Raw genomic sequence first — 16,216 nt, 5'->3', positions numbered from 1 at the left:
CGTTGCCACTCAGACAGCCCCCGCACACCTCAGTAGGCTCGCAACAACAAGTCCCAACCGGAAGCGCACACACCACCATTCATGCTATAGCAAATATGTAAAGACGTCTGACAATGCCACCACGTACCACACAGGACAACGAGACAGGTGATAATGGCTGGACTACCCCCCTTTAGCAGCACTCTGTCATACCAACAAGCAAGATTTATAACAGCCCCGGTACCCCGCCCAATTCATATACCCTAGGTCCAATGAACACTATCCTAGTTTTACTCCCCAGTTATGTGCTGAAATCGTTTATTGAAGAGACTGTATGAAGTGCAAGATAAATGTCCACTCAGTGCAAGGATTGTTATAGCTAATAATGAATACCGAATGCACTGCAATCAAATTACATGTATGACAATGCAATGAGTTTCTTTTATGAAAATGTTAATAGAAAAATTCATATAAAAAAAACAAAAATCCTGTACCACTATCCCTCCCAAACATGACGCTCCCAAACAAAGGCCCCGGAGAGACGAAATCGCCGCCAAAAAGATTTGTCCCTAGAACAAGAAGAGACGTTCCTCCTCTCATTCACAAGAGAACTAAAATGCCGCAGGAGGCCACAATCCACATGCCCCATCCAAGTTGCAGGGTTAGAAGTAAAAGCAATCATCGACACCGGAGCCTCAGTTAACGTAATGGGGGTACAACAATACAAATGCCTCCGGCCCAAGCCTCAACTAGTGACATCCTACACAAAGATCTTTGCATATGGGAGTCACACACCTCTACCCCTCTGTGGACGAATGTCAGTACCAGTACCAGTACGGTACGAAGATCAGGAGGTCACCACAACATTCCTTAGCATTGACCAAGAATTAGACACGCTAATTGGCAGCAACACAGCAGAGGATCTCGGCCTGGTTTCCAGCCATCCAGCGAGTTCTTTGGGTATGTCTTTAATCAAGATGGAATACATGTCGACCCCAGCAAGTCATAGACAATCAAGCATGCGCCAGCACCTACCACCTTCCCTGAAGTGAGAAGCTTCTTAGGGATGGTTTCACACTGCGGGAGGTGTATTTCCGACCTGGCTACCCTGGCCGAACTCCTGCGATCGCTCATGAAGGCTGACCCATAGTGGACATGGGGCAATTGAGAAGAGGAGATGTTCCAGAAGATCAAGAACGCCCTTTTGGACAACACCATGCTTGTTTACTTTGACCCTAACAAGCGCACTGAGCTGGTGGTTGACGCCAGCCCTGTCGGACTGAGGGCCATCCTGGCCCAGGAGTCAGGTCGGTGGGCCATGTTGGCATGTGCCAGCAAGGCCTTGACACTGACAGAGTCGCAATTCGCCCAAATTGAGCAAGAGGCCCTCGAAAACAAGTGGGCCTATGGACATTTTCACCAGTACCTAAGCAGCAAACCATTCAGGGTTGCCACAGAACATCAGCCTCTCGTCCCCTTGTTCTGAGGGTCAGCTCCTCACCCGCCTCTCCAGATCGAGAGAAGGGCCATCCCACTGCAACACTACCAGATGGAAGTTGTCTACCGTCCAGGACAGAGGAACCCAGCCAACTTCTTATTTCAGCACCCGAAGCCCTCTGATGTTCACAACAGCCAGGATGGAGTGGAAGACTTCATCAGGATGGGGCCAGGATGGTGCCAGGTGCCCCCTGTCCCCAAGCTCTACGGCTGGAAGACATCAAGGAAGCTGCAGAGATGGACCCAGTGGTCGGTAAAGTGCGAGTGGCTGTGCAAAGTGCCACATGGCGGGATCTCTTTTGGAATGCCAATTATTGGTTGAGTGAAGAGAGAGAACCTGACCAAGATGTGGAGGGGGGAGGAGGGGGTGCGGGATTAATTCAGCCCCACTCCGGACGGAATCCTCCTGCTGTGGTCCCGCATAGCAGTACGAAAGGCTCTGAGGCACCACGTCACACTACTAGAACATGGAGGAAACCAAGGTGCCCCAAAGATGAAAACAAGGACGAGAGAGAAGGTATGTTTCCCTGGATTAAAAGAGATGGGCAAAAACGTTGTTTGCAAATGCTCAATGGGCCAACTAACTGAAACGTCAGAGAGACAGGCCCGTTATCACTGAAGAACCCTGTGTGACCCCCTGATGTAAGTATGGACTTCGGAAGCTTCCCGACGGGCAAACCACCGTGGTGATAGTGGAAGCCTACTCGAAGTATCCCATTGAGGAGGTGATAGACTCTCCAGTGTTTGTCCACGTCGCCCCAGTTCTCGAGAAGCTATTTGCTATCTTTGGTCTACCCACGAAGATCAAAAGTGACAATGGACTGCCTTTTCACTGCACAGAATTTGGGGACTTTCTCAACCGACTTGGAGTACAGAACCACTGCATTGCTCTCCAATGGCCAAAAGATAATGGCTAGGTCAAAAGATGAATGCACACAATGAACAAATCACTTCGCCTTACCACTGCAGAACAAGTCAAACCCAAATGCCACGTACAATCATTCCTGAGAGAATACAGGAGTACCTCCACTGCACAACACAACAGGCCCCATAGACCCTAATGTTCAACGAAACCAGACGAGACCGGATTCCCACATGTCTAGGGTGGACACCACCGCCTCACGACGTTCAAGGGACCCAAGCATGTTGAGAGCAGCGCTGCATCCTCGCCAGCCAAACCCGGTGACCAAGAGCCCTATCACTCTACCCGGTGACCACGTAATCATCAAGGACCATAAGCCTGGATCGAAGTTTAGGACATAATTTTAGCCTAGAATCTGGACCGCTATCAGAAGTGACGGAACCATGGTAACGGGCAAGAAGTAGTCTGAAGGAACATGGAGTAGTTTCTTACCTGTAACTCCAGTTCTGTAGTAGGGGTATCTCTGTTATAGTCATAAACTAGTGAATAGTCCCGCCCATGTGCGTGGACCCCGGAGCAATCAAAAATAATCTCTTAAGCTGTCTTCATTGCAGTCCTGCATAGACACTTAAGAGAAAATTAAAGACAATAATGCAGCCTGTACCGTCAAGGCTACACTGTCCAGTACTTCAGCTAGAATTGCCAAGGATATAACACCAATAACATATTTAATACAATTTGTCAAGTTTCACTCATAGAGAAACTTTCCTCCCCTCACCAAGTACTTTGAATGATAGAGAGGAAGAGATGGACAGACAAGCCACCATAGGCTGCCATTATGTGTCTGGAAAAGGGATACCGTGTCTTTAAGGAACTCTCTAGAGACCCTCGGTATCCCAACATGCACAGTCCCTTCCTTTTACTTTCAGTTCTTTTTGAAGGTGCATAAAGCAAGGCCTGTAGCATACATCACAGTACCATTTTCTCCACCGGGGAGGAGGGCGGGCGCTTATGACTATAACAGAGATACCCCTACTACAGAACTGGAGTTACAGGTAAGAAGCCACTCCTTCTGTAGTAGGGGATCTCTGTGTATAGTCAGGGTTCAGGTTTCATACGTCTTTATTTCGGATTTTTCACCATAAAAGACATCATATTAAATACATACATAATTCATAATAAAATTAAATAAGGAAATTCAAAACACATCATATTTAAACAATTTTAAGAAATTTCCTAGAATGTCCGCAAAAACATCAAGGATCCATTAAAATTGAATTAAATATATTCAAAAAGACGTTAATGATTCATTTGGAAGTAAAAAATGTAAAACTTCATTTGGTAGGATAATATAACAGCTATTAGTCTTCTACAGTTCAAATAACAAGTGGGTGCCTAGCTCTAATGATCCATGCCCATCCTAAAAATTTAGCCACGCTTATGGTCACACATTCTGAAGTATTAGATCTTAAAACCCAGATTGCTTCCATACACACCCGAGAATTAATCCTTCTGCAGATAGGTTTAAGCCACTTGCGCCGCGGAATAAGCAGGGCAAACAAAAAAGAAGTGGCCAATAGATTCCCTTTGCCCACTACACCATGGACAGGACTCGTTTTGTCGGTCACGCCATTTGTGTGTAAACACCCTTACTGGTAGGGTACCAACTCTAAACTGATGATAAAGTTTTCTGTCTAGACTTTTGGTAATACTATCCCAATAAGGCTCTAGGCGGGTATCAACCTTGTGAAGCAAGAAAAGACCTGTCAGGTTTGTAGACTGTGACAATTGAACATGTTGTTCCTTTACAGTTGCCCAATATAGTAGCTTAAATTCTTTTTTCGAAGGGAATACATTATTCCCCGGGTCTGATCACAAAAGACTCAAGCCCATATTTTCTAGAATGGACTTCACATTTTGAAACCACGGTAGGTTTCCTGATCCTAAAATAGATCTCAGATCCACAATTTCATTTGCAAAGAAAATCAGTTCTGGGGTGGACCAAATACGTCTCCACAGGGCCACCATCCTGTATCGAGCTAGATCTCTAATGGAATGACAGCCCATATCTAACAGAAGAGGGATAATTGGCGTTGATTGTGGAAGACTAACCAAACTGCGCAAGAATTTATTTTGGATTTTTACCAAGGGTGCAAGGTCCACAAAACTCCATAAGTCAGCTCCATAAAGGATAGCAGAACTTATTTTAGCATTATAAATTTTTAATACTAGCAATATCCTTTTAGTTTGCGAACAACGTTGTTCCTTTACGAGACACCCCGTTAGACGGGCAAATTTCAAACAAAGCGCCTCAATCTGTGCCTTCCAGCGCAGCCTATAGTCTATAACCAACCCTAAGTAGGTCATAACACCCACCTGTTCTAATCTAGTGCCGTCCATACTAACTTGGCTTCTAAGTGGTTTGTTTTTCGTTAAGACCATAAATTTCGTTTTGGACACGTTGATCTCGAGATCGTTAATTTTGCAAAAATCCACAAATTTATTAATTGCAGTCTGTAGTCCCGTTTGCGTTTTTTGCCAGGATCAACGTGTCGTCGGCGAAAATTAAAAGGGGAAACTTTCTCCCACCTAAAACCGGTGCATCTGTTGGAGTATCTGCTAAAAACCGCACTTCTTGGTTTATGAATAGGAGAAACAGGGTTGGTGCCAGGACGCAACCCTGCCTTACGCCACGGGTCACTGGAAAAGTCTCTGTCACCTGACCCTGCCTACCCCATCTTACTCTAGCAAAGTTGTTCTCATGCAGCCTTACTGTTAACTCCAAAAGTTCTGGTGGCATTCCCATTTTACTCAGAGCAACCCACAGCTTTTCTCTGGGGACTAAGTCAAATGCGGATTTTAAGTCCACAAATGCGGCATAAATGGTACCCCCACCCAAAAGCACAACCTTCCAGTATATCAGATTGAATCTGAGTACCTGGTCGACTGTGCTTGTACATGACCTAAAGCCTGCTTGCATCGCGGATAAAATATTTGCCTCACTCATCCATGCCTGAATTCTCGCCAGGAGCATTCTTGCTATGACTTTCTGCAGGGCGTCTATGAGGCTTATAGGGCGGTAATTCCCTGGTAGAGACCGGTCGCCTTTTTAAAAAACTGGTAGGATTTCAGCCCCTCGCCAGGACTCCGGGACCTTAGCCCCATTGGCAATAGCATTGGCTAAAGTCGTTATATAAGGTACCCAATTTTCCTGATCATACTTAAAAAGATCGGCTGGGATGCAGTCCATGCCGGGTGCTTTACCTGCTTGGACCAATCTTAGCGCCGTCTCAGCCTCTGTGCTGTCGAACACTAAATGCTTATTTATGGGTTTGGGTATTAACAACAACATGCCTCTCTCCACTTCGTTAGTTGCCATCGCCCCACCACAAAACTGTGTTGAGTAGTACTCCACCCAATCTCTAGCAGGAACATGATTAACTGGCGTTTGTGAATCCTGAGGCCCTCCCCATTTTACGACCTGCCAGAATTTAATCTGGTTAGAAGATAAGCTTGCCTCATACAGGTCCTGCCATCGGCGGTCGTCCCATGACTGCTTCGCAATCTTTTGGGCCTTCTTATAATTTAGCCTCTCCGTTTTGATAACTGAATTCAGCCTAGATTTAATGGCATTGATCAAAGCACTATGGGCCTCACGACAGGATTTATCATACCATTTAGAGCCAGAAGAATCACCGCCTGTTTTCCCTAATGTCCCTTGCTTCGTAAAAAGGGATTTTAATTTGTCAAACAGTTGCTTGTGTAGAAAACTAATGTGCTCGAGTTGTCCTGTGTTTCTGATCACAGACATTACCTGCCTTACCGAGGATGACACTTGATGGGAAATTTTTTCAAGAGTGACCGGGTCATCCAGGACACTGCACCAACGAACCCTACGACAGTCATTCGTAAGGATAGCCTCTGCTGTGATACAATTCGTGGCGGTGGAACTTGCAGGTTCCCTATCAACATTCATCTTTAAAACCAGGGGATTATGATCACTCTCTGGCCTCACTAAGATTACCATATCCTCTAGTAAAGACCAGAACTCTAACTTAATTAAAAAATAATCTATTCTACTGGTGCTAAAACCATTGTCAAATGTACTCGGACATGCTCTGTCTGAGTTTGCTCGTCCGTTTGCTGCCCTAAAGCCCCACTCCAAACACAGACCCAGCCACTGTAGTGCTGCCTCGGTGACCTTTTTGATAGGTTTTAAGTCAAGGTGGGGGACGTTCCATAGGAGATCAACCTCGTCATGACAATCTTCTTCTTCCCAGGGCAGGGGTTCAAAAGTACAGTTTAGGTCTCCTGCCACTATTATACACTTTTCCCTCCCAATGGAGTCTAATAGATGTTCTAGATCATCTATTATTGCTGGGCTCCGTCCTCCTGGTAGGCCCCTAGCATAGCTATTAATAATAAATAGATCCTGTTGGTTGTCTCTGCTAAGTTTTAAGCCAAGGATATCATTATTTTGAACTTTCAATTCCAGTGGCCTAAATCCTAAGGATTGTCTAATCCAGATTTTTAACCCGCCTGACGGTCTTCCCTTACTTCCCTTTAATGCTGGTTTATAAAGTCATAATCTAGTGAATAGAATGGCAAGCCCATCCAAAAACATCCCGGCGGTGGAGAAATATAGACAACACCACTATTGTGCGAACAAATTCCACAGCGAAGCCTACCCAACCTGAGCATCTGCTCGGGCATCCGAGTCCAGACAGTAGTGCTTAGCAAAGGTGTGGACCGACTTCCAAGTGACGCCCTGCAGATCTCTGCAATGGGAACATTTCAAAGCAAAGCTGTTGTAGCTGCTTTGCCCCTGGTAGAATGAGCCTTAGGCTTACCCCCTAAGGTCTTATTCGCTTTCAGATAACAGAGCTGGATACATGACACAATCCACGTAGAGATGGAGTGTTTCGAAGTAGCCAGACCAGTCCTAACCCATAGTTGACAAACAGCTGGCCGGATCTACGAATATCCTTGGTCTTATCCAGATAGAATTTCAACACCCTTCTGACATCCAGGGAATGAAGAGACCGTTCCGCTGGAGTGGAAGGATTCTGGAAAAATGTTGGTAAAGTTAGTCTGATTAACATGAAAATCAGAAATCACCTTGGGAAGGAACTTAGGGTAAGTACGCATAACAACTTTAGCAGCATGAAATACAGTATAAGGTTCCTGGCAACACAATGCCTGAATTTCACTCACCCTGCGGGCCGATGTAATGGCCACCAGGAACGCCAAGACAGGTGCCGCAGTAAAGCCTTATGAATAGGCTCGAAGGGTTCCTTCATCAACCTGGACAGCACCACATTCAGTTCCCATGAAGGCGAAGGAAGCCGAACAGGAGGGAACACCTTCTTCAACCCTTCCAAAAAACCCTTAATCACAGCAATCTGGAAGAAGGATGTCTGTGAAGGGCATTTTCTGTAAGCAGTCAATGCAGCTAGATGAACCTTAATGGAATGAAAATTAAGGCCAGACTGAGCGAGATGTAGAAGGTATGGAAGGATAACATCCTCCTTGCAGGTCATCGGATCATAGTTCTTAGACATGCACCAGATGCAGAATCTCTTCCATTTGTAAGCATAAGAGGTCCTAGTAGAAGGCCTCTTAGCCTCCGTCAATATGTCCATGCAATCCTCAGGAATATTCAAATGGGCCATATTGTACTATCTCAGGAGCCATGCCGCCAAACTCAACGATGAGAGGTTGGGGTGCACCATCGGCCCCCCGAACTTCATGAAAAGGTCCGGCCGACACGGCAGCTGCCGATGAGGTAGGATCGACCGGTGAAGCAGGTCCGTGGAACCACCACTGTCTGGGCCATTCTGGCGAAATGAGGATCATCCGCGCTCGGGATCGGGCCAGCTTGATGAGCACCGCTGGAATCAGGGGAATGGGTGGAAAAGCGTACAGAAAGCTGTTCGACCAGCTGATCCATAACGCGTTCTCCAGAGTCCCCGGCTGGTAATACCTCGAGGCAAAGTCGCGGCATTTGCTGTTTTCTGCGGTGGCGAATAGATCCACTCCTGGAGTGCCCCACATGGCGAAGATGTCGTCGAGCACCTCGTCATTTATGACCCACTCGTGGTTTTCGTGAAGCAACCTGCTGAGGGCGTCCACCTGAACATACTGCACACCTGGCATATGAGTTGCCGTTATCGTCAGTCCTCTGGCTAGCAGCCAGTACCAGATCGCCTGCGCTTCCTGTGACAATGTGCGCGATCCCGAGCCCCCTGCTTGTTGAGGTAATACATCGTGGTCATATTGTCCGTCTGCACAAGCAAGGAGTTGGTCTGGAAGGACGGATGTGTCGTGTATTTCTATAGGTTCTGAATCAGTCCCCCTATTCCTGACCCTATTCTGGTTAAACTAACTATCAAGTTAACTAACAGTCAGCCCATGAGGCAAGAAAACCCCCATGATGCAGATACCGTTATCTGACGCAGTCACACTACGGCACAGGAACGTGTTATCTGATTAGGTCATAACGCTTGAGATCTAATTAGACAAGCGACATTCCTCCAGCCCCTGATAAGGCATACGACGTTCTCATAACAAATCAAACCTATGACAACCTGGACAATCCGTGCGGCCATTGTTTTGATTTCACAGAGAACTTTTGCAAAAGAATGTGCTAACGAGCAAGTCGTATGACATCTTTATTGACGTACCTATGTCCATCCTTACGTCAATCTCGGCACCTTTAAGGTATAAATATTGCCGATCTTGCCCTATGCAAACACACGCGTGGTGACAAGACGGAGCAGCCATACTTGCCGAAGCCGAGAGCAGAAGCAGACCCCGCTGGCAGCAGCCCCGCCTTCCTGACGCGCTGAGAGACGCGCTGCTATCTCAAGCCGAGAGACCCAGCACCGGCGCTTTCGGGCAGCCCTCGCAGGCAGCCTGGAATATCGAGAGCAGAGAAAGAGATACCATTCCTCATTCATCCTAACTTCCAGGTACAGAACTGAATAACCCCTCACAGAGAATTCTTTAGTTATTCACTTGGCAAAAACAAACTTAACTTAAACTGTAACTTTCTATTCCCGCCCACGCATTAGACTTAGGTCAGGTACACGGGGTAGGCGTATTTAGAAACACCAGTTGAGTACGTTTAGTCAAATGTATATGTGTATGTAAATATATTTTAATCATTTTAAACATCATATGGCTCAGAAACCATATCAATGTTTTTACAGTATTATTTTATACTATTGCTTTTAATGTATGCACTTTACTTAACTATAAGTATTGCAATAATATCGATCCATTTCTCTTGTACGAGAAAAGTGACTGATCAATAAATAACACCTTTTTATTGAACACGCCCGTCTCTTCCTTTTCTCTACAATCTGATGAGACTAAGAATGCACGTACTGACTGAGTAAAATAATTGCCTTGTGCTCACACGACTCTCGAGATTGACTCTTGATTAGGGGAGAGCAAAGTTGTCATGTTCTATGGTTGTCAGAAACTAAATCCCTTCTTGTCTAATCAGGGAAGTTAATCCTTCCTTGAACATTCGAGAAAGTTTCTAGCGAACTCTGAGCTTAGCTGGCAAACCCAAAAATTAAGTCTAGTATCGACAGTAGTAGACCTAGTTAACGTCTGGCCTAGGCCTTTACTGCTGTAGGTACTATTCCAATGCGCAGAGCCTATTGGGAAGATAGGAACTACACTACATGGCGCCCAACGCGTTTGGAAAGGGCGATAAAACTAACGTAAGACATTTAGAGTAACTCAGTCGTGCTTTCTCACTCAGACCCCTTTTTCCAAATACTCCAAAGACGTCTGGAGTGGGTGAAAGGTTATATCCTCCAAAACCTCGCAGGAGGGAACTCCTATGTATGGTTCTTGGTCAAGTCAACGTTGAAGGATAAACAGTTCCAAAATATTGTGCATCTAATCTCTGTTTCCATAAAGAAACCTGATCTGCAAATAGACATAATACCATCCTGTCTGTAAAATGGGAGACAGTGATGAAGAAAGAGAGGCAGTTAGATTAGCAACTGAACTCGCAGATGCTGATGCTACCATGCAAGCAGCAGACCCGAATATAACACTCATTCCGGTCATTAAAAGGAGATCTATAACCTTAAAACTTATAGAAAATGGACTGACACCTAGAGGTGGCACAGTCATATTCGTAATCGAGGCACACGAATATCGGCAGACAGAGGTATACTATTCATGGATACATTTTCCAGCAGCAAATGCTGTAACAAAGTACTTCCACTATTACAAAATAGAGGAACCTCCTAATGAGTACACTCCTTTCGAGGAGGTGGAAGTACCACTCAAATTCCAAGAGCATTTGCTCTTATTTGATGGCGCCCTAAAACATAACAATCACATTACCAGGCTCGGTCCTTTAGGTAGACCAGGAGCAACGTGGCCGGTCTTAGCCGGATACACACCACATCCAGACATCGAAAGAATGCCTGCAGCAGAGCTGTTAATACAGCTAAAACAACTACTAAAAATTCATAGACAATTAGTTCAGTATGTAATGCGGACTTCAACAATTCAGCCAGCGATTAAACTTCCACAGCTGACCCCTCACCAGGGGAACACAAATAAAATCACACCACAGAACATCCAATCCTGCCTAGGTAAAGTTCCAGCTAAACGGGAACAAATACCATTCTGGTTGGCACAGAAAATTACCCAAATAGAGGCGGTGTTTCCTGACACCACCCCATTAGAAAAACACAGGATTCTGACTATATGTCTCCCAATGGGAATCGCACCACACATTGAGGACTGTGACACTTGGGGTACAGTCTTTGCTTCCATCTACACAAAAACGCACGGTGTTCCATCCATTTCGGTAATACCAGATGTGCTAAAACAAATTCAAGATGAATACGGTCCAGAACCTGCTTTAACTCTTGGTATGAAATTACTAAAAGACTTCAAGCAGGTCTCGGCTATATTACTAGCCAACATAAAAGGTGAAGCAGCAAACGTGGCGATCCGCCAGAGGTTAAAAGAGACAGATATAGCAGACCAACCAGCTGAAATTGCCAGAATCATAGAAAAATCCTATGAAGAACTAGGCAGAGATAGTCTAGGTGGAATACCAGTAAAACCGCAACTGACTACAAGTCCAGAAAAAATATTTTTTAATAATAATAATTCACCAAAAAAGAACTGGGATGGAAATAAACAATCCAATCCTAAAGAAAAGAAATTCCAGTCCAGAGGAAGGTCTCCTAGGCGAAGAGAGAAATCTCCAAACCAAAGACAGAGGTCACCACAGAGTGACCCCTCTGGGAATAGATATAACCTTAGAAATAGGGATAATATTAAAAAACCTGATAGATATCAAGACATTGATACACGTCCCTCTCAATCTTTTCAGAATTCCTCGCAGAAATCGGAAAGAAGAGGACGATCAGAAGAGCACGCCAAGTCCAAAGACAAGGAATCTGCTCAGCTAAAAAAGAAATTACAATTTCCAAAAAAGAAGGTAGCCAGTTTCAAGGTAGTTAAAAATGCCGAGAATACTGAGGACACAACTGAAAAACGGAGAATGGGCTCAGACAATGCTAGACAGCGCAGCAGAGGTGAGCATAGCTCGCAAAGTCCTTATGAATCATCTGGAGACAGTGGACACGAATGAATACCTTCAAGTGGAAACTGCAGACACCAGAGTTAGCAAGCCCCACAAGATATACGAGATAACATTACGTATAGAGGGAGATAAGACTAGGAAAATAAGGGGACTATTTTGGGATAACCTCTCCAAAGGCTATGACATCCTTCTAGCTGAAAAAGACTGGCCACCAGAGTTTGTCAGGGAGTGCCCTCATGGCGAAGAAGTAATTATGCCTGCCTTCTCGAATCAAATACCGATTCATAAAAAATACACACTTGCTAGAAAGTGGGCAGTGGCCTTAGCACCTGCTTTATATAAAAATCATGTAGGATGGGATGAGTATTCTCCTCCTCACAAAATCCAGTTAAAATCACAACCAACTCCACAAAGGCAGTACCCAATTAAGCAAGAAGCTAAAAAACAAGTAAATGAAATACTAGATCAGCTAGAATACCAGGGGGTGATTGAAACTTGCACCTCACAAATGAACAATCCTTTGTTTCCGGTCTCCAAACCAGACAATTCATATCGTCTAGTTTTGGATTACCGACACCTTAACACATGTTGCAAAACCTTTGCAGTGCAAAACTCACACAGTGCTGCACTAATGAATAACATAGTGCGCAAAAAATACAAAACAACCTTGTACATCTCCAATGGATTCTTTTGTCAAAACATAGCACCAGAGAGCAGATATTTAACTGCATTCTCAGTAAATGGCACTCAAAAACAATTCTGTCGGTTAGCCCAGGGGTACAAGAACAGCCCGGGGGTATTCTCAGCGAGAGTAACAGAATTACTACAACTATATGATGATGAAGCATTATCTTATGTTGATGACATTTACCTAACAGATGATGACTTGGAGACTCACTTGAAAAGAGTGAACACCATAATACTTGGGTTCGCTGCAGAGGGTTACAAATTCAACTTCAAAAAATCCAGAATTGCCCATCTAAAAATTCTATACGAAGGATATGAATTATCAAGTATAGCCTGGTTGACAATTTTTTAAGAACTAGAAGAATTAAAAAATCTAAAATATGAAAAGACGTATCCTCTGCCAATCGACATTCTGCCTCTACGACATTACGCCTGTGTAATCTATACAGACGGACATGCTCAACCCTCCGTTTGGGGAGAACATGCATACAACCCCACATGTGAGATTACAAAAGAAGTGTGGCGCGGAGGTAAACTAAGACCTCTATTAACAAAATCACACTCAGTAGAAACTAATTCAGAACAACAAACTGAAATAATAGCTTTGAAAATGGCGCTAGATAATGCGGATCGCGAATTCCCGACACTTATAGTGTCAGATTCATATTACTGCGTCAAAGCATATAACAAGGATTTGCAGACATGGATTCAGAACGGTTACAAAGATGACACAGATGCATCAATAAAGCAGAGACTGCTCTGGGAACAAGTAGCTCTTTTGAAAAAAGAACTACCAAAGACTCACGTGACTCACTCACTGAGTCATCAACGTGATGGCGTTCACGTTGTAGGGAATTCATTGGCTGAAACAGCCGCAGCGGCAGCCACTAAATCGGCTCCCGTAGATCGAAAAAAGCGTACATTAAAATACATTGACGGTGAAACAATGCTGGCGGTGAAAACGTCATCAAAAGGCGACTGCTCAGCGTTACCGATCAACTATCCACTCAATTATACATACATAATCGATGCAAACTCCGTCCCTTTTGCTCGAATCCCTGGAGTGGGGGATAGAGTGATTCCAAACATGGACAGGAGAAACTTGTTAATCGCAGACGCACACATGGGCGAGGGTCACAGACACCTTAAATTAAAAGATTCTCTGGAAGAATTACAATCACGGTACTGGTGGCCAGGCATGAGCCTGCACTACACCATGTTTGTAAAAAACTGCCCAAACTGCAACAGAGATCGCAGTGGGGAGAGAAGCAGTTTAATACCTCGTCGTATCAAGGCAGATAATATTACCAGCAAAAAGAATGACTTGCGATTAACATATACAGGCTAGTTTCCACTTATAATGTAGATCACCAGCACTCGGCTGACGTCCGGACTATTATACAAGATTTGCGAGTCTAAATGGCATATACGCTAAGAGCATGCTACGTTCGACCATTGTTTTCACTCAGGCAATCCAGCCTGGGGGGGAAACATGGCCAAATGAGCACAGCCCAGCGGGAATCTTCTCACTTCCTTCCTGAGGGTACGGGATGGTGTAAAGAAAAAACCAAGGCAGAAAGCAATCTATAATGGAAAGGATATTAGGTTCGGGAGCTGGGTGGGTCAAACATCTAATAAGTGTCCAACGTAGTCTAAATAACTTGCCAAGAAATTCTCTGAAGGGATTCAGTCCGTACGAATTATTATTCGGAACTAGGATGTTGATCTCTGACCTTGATAGTCAGACTTCAGTGGTTAAAGAAAAAAGCTTTGATGTCAAAGACCGTTTGGCTATTTTGCAGGACTTAAACAAAACAAGAAAAGACCTGAGCAACATACAGTTGAAACAACAGCCAACAACCACTGAAGAATCACCACCTGTCCCAGCAAGACCTGTCTGGATTCCAAAAGTCGGGGATCTAGTCAGGGAGAAGATCGCGGTAAAGAAGGAATTTGGGCCTTCTTACAGAAAAGCAGTTCCTGTCTTGTCTGTCAACGGGACAAGATCAGTTGTACTACCGCCACTTGCTGGAAAAAAGGAGAACCGAGTTGTATCCATCGACCTGGTAAAACCACAACATGTGGCCGATAACAAACAGTAGGCCAAGTGGACTCCCAATAAGTAGCAGAACACCAAGGTTTGCTACCAGCACAGAGGTCCTAACAAAAAGGCTAATCACATTCGAAACGCCTAAAGAAGAACAAGAAGGACTATGCAACAATGCAATAGAACTCAGACCTCTGAAAACCCAAATAAAGACATTTAGCAGAGACACACCAATCTATACTGAAGTACCAAGTGAAAATGCAAGAAACAAAAATCCTGAACCAATTGGAACAATTGACAGAACTGCATCTGGTTACTTCATCAACTTCGATGATTCCTCTGACGGCTTCAGTGAATCAAAGACACAGCCATCATCAAAATCCTTTAAAGACAAAGCGAAGGAACTTTTGAAACAACTGAAAGAAACATATCTGGTTTCTCCATGGATTGAATTTTGGGTGGGTTTTGGTGCATTTATCCTCATACTTTGGCTCATCATGGTATTTACTTTGGGACGCTTCATTGAGGGAAAATATGCTAAAATGGACACAGCAAGTCAGAACATCAACTTGGTCCTCAAACCACACACATCTTCACACGTCGAGAAAAGAGAACTTTCTTCAGAACTTTCTTCAGCCAACTTCACAGCCAATCCTATACCTGGTGGGGTAGCCTGGGACAACACTGACTATGAAATTTATGGTCCGGTCGAGATCCTGAAATATCCACACCAAATCAAGATCTCCTTGAGTGACTTTGCAAAACCAAACTCATTTGCTGATGATTGGGACTTCGAGAGTATTAACAACATGATGTCTGACTTAGTAATGTCTGCTAAATTTACAAAACATGATTATTTGCAAGGTTCTACAAATTATGATAGTATGTATTGCTATAACCATTATGGTAACCATTATTTGCATAAATCGGCACAACCTAGAAATGTTTTAAATTATAATCAATGGGAACATTGTGCTACACCTCCAAAAGGGAGCTCTAGAACTGTTTATGACAAATATTCATATTTCTCAGGTTTTAACATAAGTAATGCTGAAACATTTTATTTTAAATTGTCAAACAAGACAGGGATGAAAACCATGATAACCAACACAAAATTGATATATTGAGATTCATTCTTTGAAAAAATGAATACTTTTGGATTTGATTATTGGGACAAAAATGTTGATTTGAAAAGTGTTTGGGGTACAAAAGAATGGCAAGTACAGGGTTTAGAAGCTTTGTTTAGAGCCTGCATGATCCCAGAACAAATGATATTTTTAAATGACACTGTTCAACAAACCACCTGTCTTGGCTTAGCCAAAATCAAAGATTTAATTAAACCGTCTATTCCAAAGCCAACAATGTTTAGCAATAACTCTGATACAGATGAAGAAATAGACGTAAACCATATACTAAACCAAAACAGAACACATCCTGATTGGAAACAATGGTTGATCTGGCCCACAGATACAAATAACTGTCAAGATAGATTCCTGAATAAAACACAGGGTTTCAAAATGACCAGGCCAGACCCTAGATATCCCCAAAGACATCA

General features: G+C 44.0%; 1 protein-coding gene across 2 annotated transcripts in view; it reads right to left on the bottom strand.

The window, feature by feature from the left end:
• Window positions 1-16,216, bottom strand: part of LOC144767792 (uncharacterized) — an 834,271-nt gene that overhangs the window by 146,818 nt on the left and 671,237 nt on the right. The window lies entirely within an intron of this gene.

The sequence above is a fragment of the Lissotriton helveticus genome, chromosome 7 (genome assembly GCF_964261635.1).
Source record: "Lissotriton helveticus chromosome 7, aLisHel1.1, whole genome shotgun sequence".
In the NCBI taxonomy this organism is placed as follows: Eukaryota; Metazoa; Chordata; class Amphibia; order Caudata; family Salamandridae; genus Lissotriton; species Lissotriton helveticus.
Note: the sequence above shows the minus strand (reverse complement) of the source record. Positions and strands in the feature narration are given on the sequence as shown.